Consider the following 18,725-nt stretch of genomic DNA (forward strand, 5'->3'; position numbering starts at 1 on the left):
TGAAGATTGTACTTTTAGCATATATAATAAAGAAATCATTCTAAAAATTCCTAACTTATATAAAGAAGCAAATTAGGGGAAAAAACATAATTAAAGAGGTAATTCCTCAGTTCCTTTCAGATCATTGAATAACAGGAACAAAATTTACAAACTCTTTTTTTTTAAAGAGACAGAGAAAGAGAAGGAGAGAGAGAGAGAGCGCGCACAGTTTTTAATATTTTTATTTTTTATTTTTCGGCGGACACACATCTTTTATTATTTTATTTTTATGTGGTGCTGAGGATCGAACCCAGCGCCCCGCACATGCCAGGTGAGCGCGCTACTGCTTGAGCCACAACCCCGGCCCCAACAAACTCTTACTTTAGATGATTTTTAAAAATCTTTTATTTATGCAATAGGTAGCATAAAAGCAGAATTGCTGACTGAACCTAAATAGAACAATTGTTCATGGGATATGCTCCCTTCTCTAATCTGTCAAAGCAGGAGTCATAATGTTACACATTTAAAGTGACAGTTCCTGACAGCATGCAAATTAACACTAGCTTTTTATACACATGATTTTTTATGATTACCATTTTATCTATCTATCTATCTATCTATATATGTCAAAATATATTCTTTTTGTTATCTAAAATAACAAAAATAAATATATACACATATACAATAAAAACCTATATAATCTACAAAGAATCAATAAAAACCCTATCTATATGAAATATATATTTGTATCAATACTGTATTTCTATACCTTATCCCTAAGGTGATATTGTAGCAGATTAATTTTTACAATTGTAAGTGTAAAGGAATACAGTAAGTACTGCTAAATGAAAAATGAACTCTCAGCCTTAGATGGAATGCATGGAAAGCCATTTCTTTTTTTTTTTATTTATTTATTTATTTTATTTTTTAATTTTTTATTGTGGGTTGTTCAAAACATTACAAATTTCTTGACATATCATATTCCACACTTTGATTCAAGTGGGTTATGAACTCCCACCTTCACCCCATACACAGATTGCAGAATCACATCAGTTACACATCCATTGATTTACAAATTGCCATACTAGTGTCTGTTGTACTCCGCTGCCTTTCCCATCCTCCACCCTCCCCCCTCCCCACCTCTCCCCTCCCCTCCCCTCCTCTCTCTCTACCTCCTCCACTGTATAACCCTGAGGGTCTCCTTCCATTACCATGCAATTTCCCTTCTCTCTCCCTTTCCCTCCCACCTCTCATCCCTGTTAAATGTTAATCTTCTTCTCCTGCTCTTCGTCCCTACTCTGTTCTTAGTTACTCTCCTTATATCAAAGAAGACATTTGGCATTTGTTTTTTAGGGATTGGCTAGCTTCACTTAGCATAATCTGCTCTAATGCCATCCATTTCCCTGTAAATTCTATGATTTTGTCATTTTTTAATGCAGAGTAATACTCCATTGTGTATAAATGCCACATTTTTTTTATCCATTCGTCTATTGAAGGGCATCTAGGTTGGTTCCACAGTCTTGCTATTGTGAACTGTGCTGCTATGAACATCGATGTAGCAGTGTCCCTGTAGCATGCTCTTTTTAGGTCTTTAGGGAATAGACCAAGAAGGGGAATAGCTGGGTCAAATGGTGGCTCCATTCCCAGCTTTCCAAGAAATCTCCATACTGCTTTCCAAATTGGCTGCACCAATCTGCAGTCCCACCAGCAATGTACAAGTGTACCCTTTTCCCCACATCCTCGCCAGCACTTGTTGTTGTTTGACTTCCTAATGGCTGCCAATCTTACTGGAGTGAGATGGTATCTTAGGGTGGTTTTGATTTGCATTTCTCTGACAGCTAGAGATGTTGAGCATTTTTTCATGTACTTGTTGATTGACTGTATGTCCTCCTCTGAGAAGTGTCTGTTCAGGTCCTTGGCCCATTTGTTGATTGGGTTGTTTGTTCTCTTATTGTCTAATTTTTTGAGTTCTTTGTATACTCTGGATATTAGGGCTCTATCTGAAGTGTGAGGAGTAAAGATTTGTTCCCAGGGTGTAGGCTCCCTATTTACCTCTCTTATTGTTTCTTTTGCTGAGAAAAAACTTTTTAGTTTGAGTAAGTCCCATTTGTTGATTCTAGTTATTAACTTTTGTGCTATGGGTGTCCTATTGAGGAATTTGGAGCCCAACCCCACCGACTGTAGATCGTAGCCAACTTTTTCTTCTATCAGACGGCGCATCTCTGATTTGATATCAAGCTCCTTGATCCATTTTGAATTCACTTTTGTGCATGGCGAGAGAAAGGGATTCAGTTTCATTTTGTTGCATATGGATTTCCAGTTTTCCCAGCACCATTTGTTGAAGATGCTATCCTTCCTCCATTGCATGCTTTTAGCCCCTTTATCAAATATAAGATAGTTGTAGTTTTGTGGATTGGTTTCTGTGTCCTCTATTCTGTACCATTGGTCCACCCGCCTGTTTTGGTACCAGTACCATGCTGTTTTTGTTACTATTGCTCTGTAGTATAGTTTGAAGTCTGGTATCGCTATACCGCCTGATTCACACTTCTTGCTTAGCATTGTTTTTGCTATTCTGGGTCTTTTATTTTTCCATATGAATTTCATGATTGCTTTCTCTATTTCTACAAGAAATGCCGTTGGGATTTTGATTGGCATTGCATTAAACCTATAGAGAACTTTTGGTAATATCGCCATTTTGATGATGTTAGTTCTGCCTATCCATGAACAGGGTATATTTTCCATCTTCTAAGATCTTCTTCTATTTCTCTCTTTAGGGTTCTGTAGTTTTCATTGTATAAGTCTTTCACCTCTTTTGTTAGGTTGATTCCCAAGTATTTTATTTTTTTTGAGGATATTGTGAATGGAGTGGTTGTCCTCATTTCCATTTCAGAGGATTTGTCGCTGATATACAGGAATGCCTTTGATTTATGCGTGTTGATTTTATATCCTGCCACTTTGCTGAATTCATTTATTAGCTCTAATAGTTTCTTTGTAGAGCCTTTTGTGTCTGCTAGGTATAGAATCATATCATCTGCAAATAGTGATAATTTAAGTTCTTCTTTTCCTATTTTTATGCCTTTAATTTCTTTCATCTGTCTAATTGCTCTGGCCAGTGTTTCGAGAACTATGTTGAAGAGAAGTGGAGAGAGAGGGCATCCCTGTCTTGTTCCAGATTTTAGAGGGAATGCCTTCAGTTTTTCTCCATTCAGAATGATGCTAGCCTGAGGCTTAGCATAGATTGCTTTTACAATATTGAGGTATGTTCCTGTTATCCCTAGTTTTTCTAGAGTTTTGAACATAAAGGGATGCTGTACTTTGTCGAATGCTTTTTCCGCATCTATCGAGATGATCATATGGTTCTTATTTTTAAGTCTATTGATGTGGTGAATAACATTTATTGATTTCCGTATATTGAACCAGCCTTGCATCCCAGGGATGAATCCTACTTGATCATGGTGTACAATTTTTTTGATATGTTTTTGTATCCGATTCGCCAGAATTTTATTGAGGATTTTTGCATCTAGGTTCATTAGAGATATTGGTCTGTAGTTTTCTTTCTTTGAAGTGTCTTTGTCTGGTTTAGGTATCAGGGTGATGTTGGCCTCATAGAATGAATTTGGAAGTTCTCCCTCCTTTTCTATTTCCTGAAGTAGCTTGAAAAGTATTGGTATTAGTTCTTCTTTAAAGGTTTTGTAAAATTCTGCTGTATACCCATCCGGACCTGGGCTTTTCTTAGTTGGTAGTCTTTTGATGGTTTCTTCTATTTCCTCAATTGATATTGGTCTGTTTAGGTTTTCTATATCCTCCTGACTCAATCTGGGCAGATCATATGACTTAAGAAATTTATCTATGCCTTCACTATCTTCTAATTTATTGGAGTATGAGGATTCAAAATAGTTTTTGATTATCTTCTGTATTTCTGAAGTGTCTGTTGTGATATTGCCTTTTTCATCCCGTATGCTAGTAATTTGAGTTCTCTCTCTTCTTCTATTCACTAGCATCGCTAAGGGTCTGTCGATTTTGTTTATTTTTTCAAAGAACCAACTTTTAGTTTTGTCAATTTTTTCAATTGTTTCTTTTGTTTCGATTTCATTAATTTCAGCTCTGATTTTAATTATTTCTTGCCTTCTACTTCTTTTGCTGTTGTTTTGCTCTTCTTTTTCAAGGATTTTGAGATGAAGTATGAGATCATTTATTTGTTGGTTTTTTCTTTTTTTAAGGAATGAACTCCAAGCAATGAATTTTCCTCTTAGAACTGCTTTCAATGTGTCCCATAGATTCCGATATGTTGTGTCTGTGTTTTCATTTATCTCTAAGAATTTTTTAATTTCCTTCTTGATGCCTTCTATAACCCATTGATCATTCAGTAACCTATTGTTCATTCTCCAAGTGATGTATGCTTTTTCCTTCCTTCTTTTATCGTTGATTTTCAGTTTCATTCCATTATGATCAGATAAGATGCATGGTATTATCTCTACTCCTTTATATTGTCTAAGAGTTTCCCTGTGACATAATATATGATCTATTTTTGAGAAGGATCCATGTGCTGCTGAGAAAAAAGTGTAACTGCTTGATGTTGGGTGGTATACTCTATATATGTCAATTAGGTCTAGGTTATTAATAGTGTTATTGAGTTCTATAGTTTCCTTATTCAACTTTTGTTTGGAAGATCTGTCCAGTGGCGAGAGAGGTGTATTGAAGTCTCCCATGATTATGGTATGGTGGTCTATTAGACTCTTGAACTTGAGAAGAGTTTGTTTGACGAACATAGCTGCACCATTGTTTGGGGCATAAATATTTATGATTGTTATGTCTTGTTGGTGTATGGTTCCCTTAAGCAGTATGTAGTGTCCCTCTTTATCCCTTTTGATTAACTTTGGCTTGAAATCTATTTTATTTGATATGAGTATGGACACTCCTGCTTGTTTCCGAAGTCCATATGAGTGATATGATTTTTCCCAACCTTTCACCTTCAGCCTATGTATGTCTTTTCCTATCAAATGCGTCTCCTGTAGGCAGCATATTGTTGGGTCTTGTTTTGTGATCCATTCTACTAGCCTGTGTCTCTTAATTGGTGAGTTTAAGCCATTAACATTTAGGGTTATTATTGAGATATGGGTTGTTCTTCCAGCCATATTTGTTTATTTCTGTTACTAAACATGGTTTGTTTTCCTCTTTGATTATTTTCCCCCCCTTTACTGTCCTACCTCCCACTGTTGGTTTTCATTGTTATTTTCCATTTCCTCTTCCTGTAATGCTTTGGCGAGGATGTTTTGAAGAGATGGTTTTCTAGCTGCGAATTCTTTAAACTTTTGTTTATCGTGGAAGGTTTTAATTTCATCTTCCATCCTGAAGCTTAATTTCGCTGGATACACAATTCTTGGTTGGAACCCATTTTCTTTCAGTGTTTGAAATATGTTATTCCAGGATCTTCTAGCTTTCAGAGTCTGTGTTGAAAGGTCAGCTGTTATCCTGATTGGCTTACCCCTAAATGTAATCTGCTTCCTTTCTCTTGTAGCTTTTAAAATTCTCTCCTTATTCTGTATGTTGGGCATCTTCATTATAATGTGTCTAGGTGTGGATCTGTTATGATTTTGCACATTCGGCATCCTGTAGGCTTCTAGGATTTGGGATTCTGTCTCATTCTTCAAGTCTGGGAAGTTTTCTCGTATTATTTCATTGAATAGACTGCTCATTCCTTTGGTTTGGAGCTCTGTACCTTCCTGTATCCCAATGACTCTTAAGTTTGGTCTCTTAATGTTATCCCATATTTCTTGGATGTTCTGCTCATGGTTTCTTAACAGTCTTGCTGAGCTGTCTATGTTCTTTTCCAGTTGAAATACTTTGTCTTCCTTGTCTGATGTTCTATCTTCTAAGTGTTGTACTCTGCTGGTAGTATTCTCCATTGAGTTTTTAAGTTGGTTTATTGCTTCCTGCATTTCTAGGATTTCTGATTGCTTGTTTTTTATAACCTCTATCTCCCTGTATAGTTGATCCTTTGCTTCCTGGATTTGTTTGCGTAATTCGTTGTCGAAGTGATCTTTCATTGTCTGATTTTGCTGTTTAATGTCTTCCTTGATACTCCAGATCATCTGAAGCATGTATATCCTGAATTCTTTATCTGACATTCCATCTGCTGCAGCTGTTACCTCTTCTAAAGTTGCGTTGACCTGCATTGCTTGTGGTCCTTTCTTTCCTTGTCTTTTCATACTGCTTGCGTATCTTTCCTGCAGGTGCGGGCGGCGGCTCTGCTCTCTCCTTATTCCAATTGGGGTGTCGTGGCTACCACGCCGGCAGGTCACTGGGCCTGTTCTGGGAGCTGGCGGCGGCTCTGTTCTGCCCCTACTCCAATTGGGGTGACGAGTGTACCACGCCGGCAGGCCACCAGGCCTGATCCACCGGTCGGTTGCAGGTTTGCCTACCCTGCAGGCGCGGGCGGCGGCTCTACTCTGCCCCTACTCCAAATGGGGTGACGTGTCTGTCGTACCGGCAGGCCACTGGGCCTGTCCCGCTGGTTGGTCGCAGATCTGCCCACCTTTCGGGCACGGGTGGAGGCTCTGCTCTGCCCCTACTCCAATTGGGGTGTCGTGACTACCCCGCCTGCAGGACGCTGGGCCTGTTCCTGGCACAGGAGGCGACTCTGCTCTGTCACTACTCCAATTAGGGTGGTGTTTGTACCACGCCGGCAGGCTCCTGGGCCTGATCCGCCGGTCTGTTGTAGGTCTGCCTACCTTGGAGGCGCGGGCGGCGGATCTGTCCTGCCCCTCCTACCACACCTGCGGACCCCTGGGCCTGATCTGCAGGTTGATCACTGGTCTGCTCACCCTGTGGGCACGGGTGGCGGTTCTGCTCCGCCCCCACTCAAATTGGGGTCGCGTGACCACCACACCGGCAGGGCCTGATCCGGGCGTGGGAGAAGGATCTGCTCTACCCCTACTCCAGTTGGGGTGACGTGTGTACCACACTGGCAGGCCACTGGGCCTGACCCGCCAGGCTGTCACAGGTCTGTTTACCTTGCAAGCGCGAAGGGCGGCTCTGCCCTGCCCCTCCTACCACGCCCATGTACCACTGGGTCGCGGGTCTGCCCACCTTGCGGGTGTGGGTGGCGGCTCCGCTCCGCCCCCTCTCCAATTGGGGTCACTTGGTCACCACGCTGGCGAGCCGCTGGGCCTGCTCCGGGCGCTGGCGGCGGCCCGGCTCCTCCCCTCTGGCTCGAGGACAAATTGAGGAGACTCGGGTGACTGTGCCTCACCCCCCCTACCAGGAGACCAACTGCTTATGTCACCGCTGGTATTGATGAAGATCTCTCCTCCGCCGCTTTCTGATGACATCAGATCTCTGCCATGTTGGTATCCTATGCGAATGGCAGCATTTCGTTCCCCTTGCCGGGCAACCAAAGCAACGGGTGAGCCCTGACCGGCCCTCGGCAGGACCCGGACCGAGATGCAGTTTCCGCGGGCTCCTAGCCCCGGTCCAGGGAAGTTCCGGGAGCCGGAACTCAGCCGCTCCGTGCTCGGTGTAAGCTCCTATAAGTGTAAGCTCCAAGAAGCAGTCCCCGCGGGCTCAGTTCCGGGAGCCGGAATTCGGCTGCTTAGTGCTTGGTGTATGCTCTGATAGTAGCAGGGTCCAAGAAGCAGCCTCCGCAGGCTCCGCAGCCCTGAGCCAGGGCGGTTCCGGGACTGTTCCGGGAGCCGGAACTCGGCCGCTCCGCGCTCGGTGTTCGCTCCGATAAGATCAGATTCTAAGAAGCACCCAGGCGCTGAACCCTAGCAATCTGTCTGCAAGCCACAGGCGAATTGCAGCCTGAAATTACCTGTTCTATGGCTGAATGAGCTGCGGTCAGTCGAAAACAGGTATGGTGACGTCAGCTTTCCAACATGGTGGCTGCTGGCCTCCTCTGTGGTCTGACCGGTGTGGAGAACCGAGATGGACCGCTTCCTTCCCCCGTCTCGAACCCAGAATTCAGCCCTGAGTATGGTGCTTGCGCGGCTGGCAGAAACTGCAGCGCTGTAACCCTGCGTCTCTATCCCAGCGCGCGCTGCAGACTCTAGCCGCAGGGCGATTTGCTGGATAAGCAGTGTTACCCTCCGTGTGACAAACCTCTCGCGTTTGAGTCCCCGTAGCCGATCCTCGTGCGATGGAAATCCTTCCTCCAGGTTCTGGAGCACCCCACTATTGCTGGAAATTCCTAACAAGATATCCTTTAGCCATCCTGACTTGTCATACTCCCACACAGTGAAGCAGCACACGGGGGCAATGCACTCCCCTCGCCGCCATCTTCCTTCTCCGGAAAGCCATTTCTCTAAAATGAAAGCAGGACATATACCAATGGACCCTCATCTCTTCAGAAAGTTTTTGCTGTCCTGTGCACAAGAGGTAATCAGTAATGGAAAGGGAGGCACGGCGGAGGCAGTTAAGTGATCTCAGGTCAGTAGCTACTCCTCTGGAGTTATTTCTTTGTTGGACAATTGTACTTGCAGAGAGAATTTCTAATGCTTGTTTTTACTGATATCTATTCATACATTAATATAGTTTGTGTGAAGTAGCAAAATGCATGCTTGAAGAGGAGTAAAATCATAATCTGTTTGCTGTCACACTATAGATATTGTCAGTGTTTCTCTACACACTCAACATCTACTTCTACATACAGATTTGTGTATGGGTACACATTCATTATCCATTCATTCAGCAAATATTGCCTAACTACTTGGGTGGTTATTGATTATCAGTTTGGCAATAAATGCTACCTTTTCACTGTGGCCAGTCATGGTTCCTGCTCCACTGAATTGTCAGAGCAATTATAATTCCTACATTCTCTCAGGTGTTCCAAGGATTCTCCTGGCATGGATCTGAATTAAAATAATACCTTAGCATCAATCGACGGGTCATTGAAATCCTTCTTTAGAAGGTAGAACAGTTTTTTTGAACAGTACCATTTTCACAAAAATCTAAGTTGCTACCCAGAATTCCTAACATGAAGAGAAAGAAAAATTTAAACAGTTTTTGAATGTGTTTAAAGAGGAAGTTGTATAAATTACTTCTTAAATATTCACATGCACAATGGAGCACCCTCTCCCCCTCCATCCACATGCAGAATGGTTTTTCCAGGGCATATATCACTCCATTGGTCAAAGTCCCTACAGTGATCCTGTGTTTTACTCTTGTTAAGCCTCCACATGTGGCCAGGTCTCAGGAATGCTGGGGTAATCTAGGATAATACCCAGTAGTGAGGGACTAACTTAACAGGGGGTGACAGTGTGGGGGCTTGCCCCTTAGGAGAGTTGGTCAAGCATAGCTGGTAGTGAGTTAACCAACTGGCTTATGCTCAGCTGGTAGAGGGGTCCTAGCCATGGGCCTGGGGAATAACAATGGTCTCTCAGGCCTGAAAGAGCAGCATGGCAAGAAAAACCCAGGAGCTATGGTCTTTTTGCTTAAGCAGGGAGCAGGAACTGCAGGAAGGGATCTGCTGCTAAATTATAGAAAATAAGGTTTTAATCTTGCCTGCCTCAGGTGGGATTAATTCTGGGCACTGCAGGTAGTTTGGTCTGCTAGAGAAGATCAGGAGACACAGATGTGAGGAAGGAGAGAGAAGTGGGGATGCAGAGACCAGCCAGGACAGCTCTGACAATCAACCAACCTACCTTTGTTCTTACCTCCTACCTCTTGTGTAATCGGTCTTGACATTGAGGTAGCAAAGAGTCTTAGAACTTGGTGTAACCAGAGGTGTAAGTATTAATCTACACATGAAATATCTAAAAACAAAAGAGGTTCTTCATGCTAGGAAAATTAAACAGAGGCAAGGATATCTTGGGGTGTTCAGGGAAGCCTTCCCAGAAGATAGCATTCTTGAAGATGAGTAGCATATTTCAAGGAGCAGAAGGAAAGGACTCAGTCAGATGTATTTCCCACTCTTTGAGTAGATATTTTGCTGTGCCTTAGCCAACCTCCTCACTATTTTTCTGTCACATGCAGAACTTGGCTAAGCAGTTTCCTGTAACAGTCTAGGAATGCCACTTAAAGTGGGGTAAAAGTGTCAGGACACGGCTGAAGATGGAAACTGGTGCGGGTGGTGTTGCAGCAAACGCCATTGGGGCCACCTGGGCAGTCTGGTGGTCATCACCAATACAACCTCCCTGCCTTGCCTTTTTCTCTGATTCCCTCACCTGCATATCAGTCTCATAGCCATCTCAGAAGCTACCTAAAATAGCTAAATTTCTAGTTTTTCTTCTCATTCCACATATAGTTGTCTAATTCCTATTCTTAGAAGTTTGACCTAGCCATGGGTGTTCTACTATTGCCTGCCATTTGTCAGTGAACCTTCCAGGTGCCTTTAGAGCTGGAGGAAGTTGGGGTCATGGGGTGTCCAAAATCCAAGCCAATCTGCCTTAATTGTCATAGACATTTCAAGGACATGCCTTGTTTATTCCCTCTCTAACTTTGGTTTATATGAGCCCTCTATCCTGAAGTTAAATTATTATTATTATTATTATTATTATTATTACTATTGCTTTATTTTTTAGTTTTCAGTGGACACAACATCTTTATTTTATTTTTATGTGGTGCTAAGGATCGAACCCAGCACCCTGTGCATGCCAGGAGAGCGCGCTACTGCTTGAGCCACATCCCCAGCCCCTGAAGTTAAATTTTAAGATAGTTCATCATGTTTGCTCTGTGTACCCACTCCCCTTCCCAAGTGAAATTCCCCATCTAAAAACCCTATTGAGGTGGCAGCCCTGTGTAGATAAGATGTCCTTTTTCACTGTAGCCAGAACTGATTCACACTAGAAGGGTATGTTCTCCAATTAGGGCATAAATTTCCTGAGGCCAGGGGATTTCTCATTCATCTGGAAAATGCTGGCTGCTTTTAGATGGTGAATAAAATATTTTATAACTTTGAGCTGTTACTGTCTTTCATTTAGGATTCTCAGCATGTTTGGATATTTTGGTTTTGTCTCATTTGCTTTGGAAAGTTAATCTCTTTATCTTTGAGTGATTTCTAAATGGAAAATACCCAAAACTTTAAAATATGTTTATAGAAGGTGACCTGAGGACCATATGAATATTTGTACAGTAATTACTTATTCATTGTATTACATTTTGTGTTTGAAGGGTTTATATAGTCACAACCTCATAATTTTCTTTAAATACACTTTCTTTACATGGGAAATACAGAGAACAATATATGTTTGTAGAGCTGGGGAAATGAAATACAGAGAATTTGTATTCCATAGATGTCAGGGAGATAGACAGTTGTTTTATTCATGTTATCAGATATTTAATCAGTTACAGCTTTCTTGACAGTTTGATTTTAATTTATTAATAATTTGACTTCTACATATTAGAAGGGATTTTTCATTGACACCATAGTACTTATATACATATAAGTATATACATATATGTTTTATTTTAGTATAGGTTTCCATTCTTTTTCAGTTTTATAAAAAATTGTGTGTGTTTATTCCCTCAACTGGGTACTCATTTATCTATTTCCATTTTGCTTTTTAATTTTAGAATTTTCATTTTAAATTAGTTTTATAATTGGTAAATATTGCTTTCTATTATTTTTGTATGTTTGTTTCATAGTTAACATTTTTTTTAAAAAAATCTAAAGGTTAAGTCATTCCTTCAGAAAGTGTTTAGATTAGTAAATCATGCTCAAAGATAGGAATTAAAAATTGCAAAAATATAAAATAAAATGTAAGCCCTCTTTTCAGATATAGAAATTCCTTGTAAAAATCAGTAGTTTTATAAACTCTCCCAAAATGTTTGACTAGCTTAATGTGACTTAGATGCTTGGAAATACAGATTCATATTTAAAAACAAATGGTTTAAAATTAGGAAGTATTCTAACAGGTACCAGATGTGTCTATATATTTTCCTAATTATTTAATAGCTATAGCATAATGTTCTTGTAGGTTATCTATTAAGTGTAAAATCTTTTCAAAACTATGAAAATGAGAGGTTTGTTGAATTTCTGTTTTAAATATATATTTCTTATTTCTGAAGAGTTTCTGAATATGACCTTGAATGCACAGTAGTAAAAACAAGTTCTAACAAAATAGTGCAGTTAATTTTATTATAATCTGGTATCACTAGATTATAATCCTTCATTTTATGGTAGACTATAGTTTTCTTTATTGTATCTAATGTGGCTCCATAGTAATTGACAGTGGTAAAATTTCTTTAGGATCCACTTTTATAATCTTCTCAGGTTTGGTACTGTTAAGAATCTTTTTTCCATTCTTTGGAACCACCTTCATTTACCCCCAAACTGGAGAAACACAGTAGGTATTGGGAAGAATGAATCTGGCCATTATCAAGTATAACAAATCCAAGAAGATTCTGGGATTTCAGTCACAGGTGTTGTCAAACTACAGAGAGCACCACTGAGAAGGTCTCTTTGGTTTACATGATTTCTTTTCATTATAGCTCTTTCTTTGGCCAAAAGTCATTTTTTATGGGTTATGGCAGATTCATTATTTTGCATACTAGTTTCCATCTCTGGAAAGATGATTATAATGATAACTAACTGCTTTATCAGCTTGGAAAAACTAATTATTCATTATAAAGTGTTTTTCAAATACAAAATGTTAGATAAATGGTTATTACTGCAGTTACTACTATTATTATTATGGCCTAAACCTGAAAGATAAAAGGTGCTGGATAATTGCACAATATGGGATTCTATGTCCAAATAAAGGGGAATAACCAGAATTGTTGGATAACAGAAATTTAAATATCGGTGTGTAGTAGAGGAGAGTTTCTCTAATATCTAATATAGATAACTCTATATTAATTATCTGCAAATGAGCCCAAGGGTTTTACATAGAAATATGCTATGAGATTATTCTTTCAAGCATTTAAATAGTTAGAGAACAAATTAATTATGTACTATAGTATGCAGTATTCCAACTTCATGCAGCATTATCAGACCAGGAGAAGGAATTCTTAACACCGACTATAGGGCAGGACTGTGTGAGCTCTAGGTACATGAAGAGGAATAAGAAAGAGCAGCATTTCCCTGCTCAGGCACACACTTGGTACCAGGGAGGAACAAGATCAAAACTGATAGTCCACAGATTTTATGCTCAGCTGGCAACCAGACCTGGAAAAGGAAGCAAGGATAGAGAAACCAAATAGAAGGTATTGAGCACAGAAGGAACAAGTGGTGCTGTCTTGGAGGGTATCAGGAAGACCAGTTCTCTCATCAAGGAAGAACTGGGCAACAGTCTGGAGCCTATTGTATTTAGTATCCAGACCCCAGGTGACCCAAGTCAAACTCCAGGTTCAAGAGTTGAGGCCTCTTTTTGTACCTGACTCCCCAAAACCAGTTTTGAGAGTTGGGTTGAATGAAACTTATTCATGGAAAACATTGGTAGACTCAGCTACCAACAGCTGGGAGAAAGAGGTAGGAAGTCTGAAAAATGCACAATATATAAGTAGTTTTTAGCTAAAATGTATCATCTGCTTCTATCATGGGGTTATTTCTGGCAATTTTTTTTTAAAAAAATAACTCTCAGAAATAAATACAAGGGGCACAAAGTCCTCACTTGCCTAAATATCCAATAACTCTGCCATGTCCTAGAAGCTGAGCAAATTCAAATTACAAATGTGTTATGATGTCCAGGTTTATAGGGGCAGCTTTTCAGGACATAGAGCAAACAGATTTTTGCAAAGTTCCAGGTTTTATATCTAGTATAACTGGGAAAAATGTAATTCCCTAGTCAAATTTATTAAACAAGGAATAATTCTACATCTTTGTTAGTACAACCACCCTGTTCTGTCCTCAGAAAATCTTTATTTAGTAATCTTCATTCCTATCCTCCCTGTTGTGTTTCCCATCAGAGTCAGTAAGTTTTCATAGTGACTTTTTTCTGTCCTATCAGAATGTAGATTCTGCTACATGACCAGTGTAACTGCACATCATGTACAACCACAAAAATGGGGAGTTATACTCTATGTAAGTATGATTTGTCAAAATACATTCTACTGCCATGCATGACTAAAACGGACAAGTAAAAAAAATTTTTTAAAGAAAAAAGGATATAGATTCTGCAAAGGCATGGCTAGTATCTGTTTTGTTCACTTCCTATATCCTCAGATACTGTGGAAAGTCTGATAAATATGAGGTACCTATCAATCAACTAACAGTTGGATGGATGATTAAGGAATGTTAATAATAACTAACCTTTAGGGGGGTGCTGGCTCTGTGCAGGGCACTATTCTAAGGATGGCATATACATTATCTACTTTAATCCTATCAGTATTCCTGGTAGATAAATATTATTATTATTCTCATTTCACAGATAAAAGATGAAAATCTCAGTGAAGTTAGGATGAAAAAAAATATTGGACAGACCAAAATATTTTAACTGAAAAATTTCAACTTCACTTTCCAATTATAACCATTGTACTGTAAACTTGATCCCCTACATATACAGTTTGTTAGCAGAGAATGTAAACCTGTCTGTCTCAAAGTATTTATACACAATGATTGTCCAGTCATTGGCTGCCAATTAGGGTACAGTGAAATCAGAATAGCTCCTGATAAGCAAAGAGTAAAAATAAAAACAAGATTTTAAAAACCCATGAAGAGAGACCTGAGTCTGCTCATCATGGAGGAGATATATTTCACATACTTTAGACCAGTTAAGTTACCAAACAAAAGCAACCCAAGAAAACCTCTATCTACAGCTACCTTCAGAGGAAAAATAATTGGGTTCAGAATTGCTATAATATACATCCTGTTTTTTCTTTAAAGTACCTGTAAATACACAGGAATTTATGACTAATACTTAAGGAGGAAATAAGGAATCAATAGTATAATGATCGCAATAAGAAACGGGTATAGGGAGGAAGGAATAGGAGTTATTATTTACAGTTTGGGAAGATGAAGAAGTTCTGGAGATGGATGGTAGTAATGGTTGCACAATAGTAAGGATGTACTTAATCTACTGATCTGTATACTTAAAATTGTAAAAATGGTAAAGTTTGTGATACAATATCTCCATATATGTACATATGTGTACGTATTTTACAGCAGTAAAAAAAGCGGTCAGTAAAAACTATCACCTCTAAGTGTTTCAGATATTGGGTTAAGATAAAATAATTCAAGCCTTATATTTTACTGATATTGTAAATGTATTCAAGTAACTAAAGGGAACATGTTTAAAGACCTAAAGAAAAGTATCACAACAATGAATTAGTAGAATGGGTATTCTAATAAAGTAGACAGAAATTATAACATTCTGGAGTTGGAAAGTGAAATATATGAAATGCTAAGATCATGAGAGGATTTGAATGGTAAATGAAAGATTTCAAAAGAAAGATAAATTAGTCTGAAGGACACAGAGGAAAGAAAGATTGAAGAAAAGTGAACAGAGCCTCATAGAGCTGTCAGGGAAGAACAGCATTCCAACTTGTTTGTACTAGGAGACCTAAACAGAGAGAAAACAATAAAAATATATGAAGAGATAGTGGCCAAAATATTCTCAAAATTGGTCAGCAGTATAAATAATGTAATAACAACGAATAATAAATAAATAATAAAATAAAGAATAATAAATAATGTTGAAGATGTTGAGGCAGGAAAATCACGAGTTCAAAGCCAGCGTCAGCAATGGCTAGGTGCTAAGCAACTCAGTGAGACCCTGTCTCTAAATAAAATACAAAATAGGGCTGGGGATGTGGCTCGGTGGTTGGGTGCCCCTGAGTTCAATTCCCAGTACTCCTGTCCCCCCCACACACACTCACAAAAAAAATCAATAAATGGGGTGGGATAAAACTAAAAAGCTTCTTCACAGCAAAGGAAACAATACAGAATGTGAAGACAGAGCCTATACAATGGGAGAAAATCTTTGTCATCTGTACCTCAGATAAAGTATTGATCTCCAGGGTATATAATGAACTCAAAAAACTCGATTCAAAAAAAAAAAAATCCTAATCAATAAATGGGCTAAGGAACTGAACAGGCACTTCACAGAAGAAGAAATATGATTGGTCAACAAATATGTGAAAAATATTCAACATCTGTAGCAATTAGAGAAATGCAAATTAAAACCACACTGAGTTTTCAAGTCTCTCCAGTCAGACTGGCAATTATCAAGAATACAAGTAACAATAAATGTTGGTGAGGATATGGGATAAAAAGGTACATTCATAAATTGCTGGTTGGACTGTAAATTGGTGCAACCACTATGGAAAACAGTAAGGAGAGTCCTTGAAAAACTTTGAATGGATCCACCATTTGATCCAGTTATCTCACTTGTCTATATGTCCCCAAAGCACTGAAAATCAGCATACTTAAAAACAGTGATGCAGCCATATCAATGTTTATAGCAGCTCAATTCACAATAAATAAACCATGGAAATAAACTAGGTGTCCTTCAACAGATCAATGGATAAAGAAAATGTGGTATGTATACACAATGAAATATTACTCCATCATAAAGAAGAATAAATAATAAATAACAGTGGAATTAAAATAATGTAGTAAAATATTTAATGCTAAAGAAGGTTGTACAGGAAGAACTGAGGAAAGATAGAGAACATATAGAAAATCAATTGCAAAATGGCACATACAAATACAATCATATCAACAATTACACTAGATATGACTATTGTAAATATCCCAATCAGACGGTAGAGGTGGTATGAATACTCAAAAATGGTAACATCAAATTATACATTTTCCTTAGAAGACACATTAGAGTCAAAGACTCCAAACTTTTTGAAAATAAAAGGCCAAAAATATGTAAATAGTAATAATAAAAGTGTTGGAGTGGCTATATTAATATCAGACAAAATAGTCTTTAAGCCAAAATATATTAGTAGACACCATGAGAGATAACTCATGATGAAAAGGTCAACTCATTAAAAAGATATAATAATTACAAATACACACACACACACACACACACACACACCCCTAATGACAGAATCTTAAATTCATGAAACCAAAACAAACAGAATTGAAAGAAGAAATAGAATATTCAGTAATAATAGATGCAGATTTCAGTATCCTATTCTCAGACCAATTGAAAAACAGAATTGAAAATGGATGACTTTTCTCAACACTTGAATAATTGATTTTTTTCTGGTACCAGGGATTGAGCCCAGGGGTACTTAACCACTGAGCCACATCTCCAGCACTTTGTTATATTTAATATGAGACAGAGTCTCACTGAGTTGCTTAGAGCTTTGCTAAATTGTTGAGACTGACTTTGAATTTGCAATGCTCCTGCCTCAACCTCCTGAGCTGCTGGGATTACTGACTGGTGTGCATCACTTCATTTCCTGCTTTCAGTGAGCCTAAAGTTGAAAAGTTAGGGTCTTCTTATGTCTTTTTTGAGTGTTCTTCCAGCCATGGGCATATCTGTAGCTTCCTAGATTCCCTAGTATATATAAAAAACTTGCAGAGAATTTGTCCCACCCATGTATTCTCCTTTCCAACCTCTTTTATCCCATACTTTTCAGTTTGTTATTCGCTTGTGTAATCTCATATCTCTTATCTCAGGTGGCTGCAGTTACTGTATTTGCCTTAAAATAATTTCCACAATTTCTACTGAGGGGGCCACCCCATCTCTGAGAAATCTCTAAGTCAGATGAAACAAAGGCAAATCCCTGAGATGATCCCTCAAAGAAAAACAGAGGTCATTATGATTTCCTGAAAATAAGGTCCACATTTCTTTCTCTAGCATTGGAAACAGTCTGTTTTTTTTTTTAAAGAGAGAGAAAGAGAGAGAATTTTAGTATTTATTTTTTTTAGTTTTCAGCGGACACAACATCTTTGTATGTGGTGCTGAGGATCGAACCCCAGGCCGCACGCATGCCAGGCAAGCGCGCTACCGCTTGAGCCACATCCCCAGCCCCTGGAAACAGTCTTAATAAACATTGAAGGGAGATTTTTTAAAAGTTTTGTTCGATTTTTTTTAATGTAGGCATTTAGGGAAATATCTGTCAAATCACTAGCTGACTACTAGGCTAATGGAGAAGAAACCTCAGTGACTGCACATGATAAAGAATATAGTCTTCATGCAAACAATTTAGAGAAGTCATTAACCAACTATAAACCACAATAAATGTCAACAAAAAAAAACGAGGGGAGGAAGACTGAGGAGATTCTGATTTCTAGAGATTACAACATTCAAAATCTTCATTTTTCAACAAAAAAATTAGAAGGCAAGCTACCTGTATGTTCCAGGCACTGTTCTAGGTACTAACAGTATAACTATGAATAAAGTAGACCAAAATTGCTGTCCTTGTGATGTTAACATTTTGTGAAATAAACATATTTATTCATTTTGGCATTATATTTTTGACATTTTTATCATGCTAATTTTCAAACATAAGAAGAATTGAAAGATTTTCACGGTGAATTGTCTTCACATTCCTCATGTAGATTCTACCATTGACTTTTATTATACTTGTCTTATCACATTTCTGTGCATGTAGTCATTTATTTATCCATTCATTGACCCATCTTGTCTTCTATAACGTTATTTTAAGACTACAAAATAAAACACAACAGGACTGTTGAATAGTAGGGCACTAGTTAAATAAATTGATGTTTTCCCTTGATGGACTTATATGTAGCCATTTACATTCATAATTTTCATACTAAAGGAAACTCTATACCTAGCAATAGGAAAATGGTAAAATATGATACTACTGTGCATTTTTATTTTAACACTACTGTACATTATACAAAAGAAAAGGACCATAAGCTAGCTAATGTGAAGAAATGA

The 18,725-nt window shown here is 38.6% G+C and overlaps 1 protein-coding gene across 5 annotated transcripts in view; it reads left to right on the forward strand.

Moving 5' to 3' along the window:
• Macrod2 (mono-ADP ribosylhydrolase 2) overlaps positions 1-18,725 on the forward strand; it is a 2,042,921-nt gene that overhangs the window by 472,691 nt on the left and 1,551,505 nt on the right. The gene's annotated exons all lie outside the window — the stretch shown is intronic.

The sequence above is a fragment of the Marmota monax genome, unplaced genomic scaffold (genome assembly GCF_021218885.2).
Source record: "Marmota monax isolate L192 unplaced genomic scaffold, Marmota_monax_Labrador192_F-V1.1 WCK01_AAM20220418_F8-fsc00005, whole genome shotgun sequence".
Lineage (NCBI taxonomy): Eukaryota > Metazoa > Chordata > Mammalia > Rodentia > Sciuridae > Marmota > Marmota monax.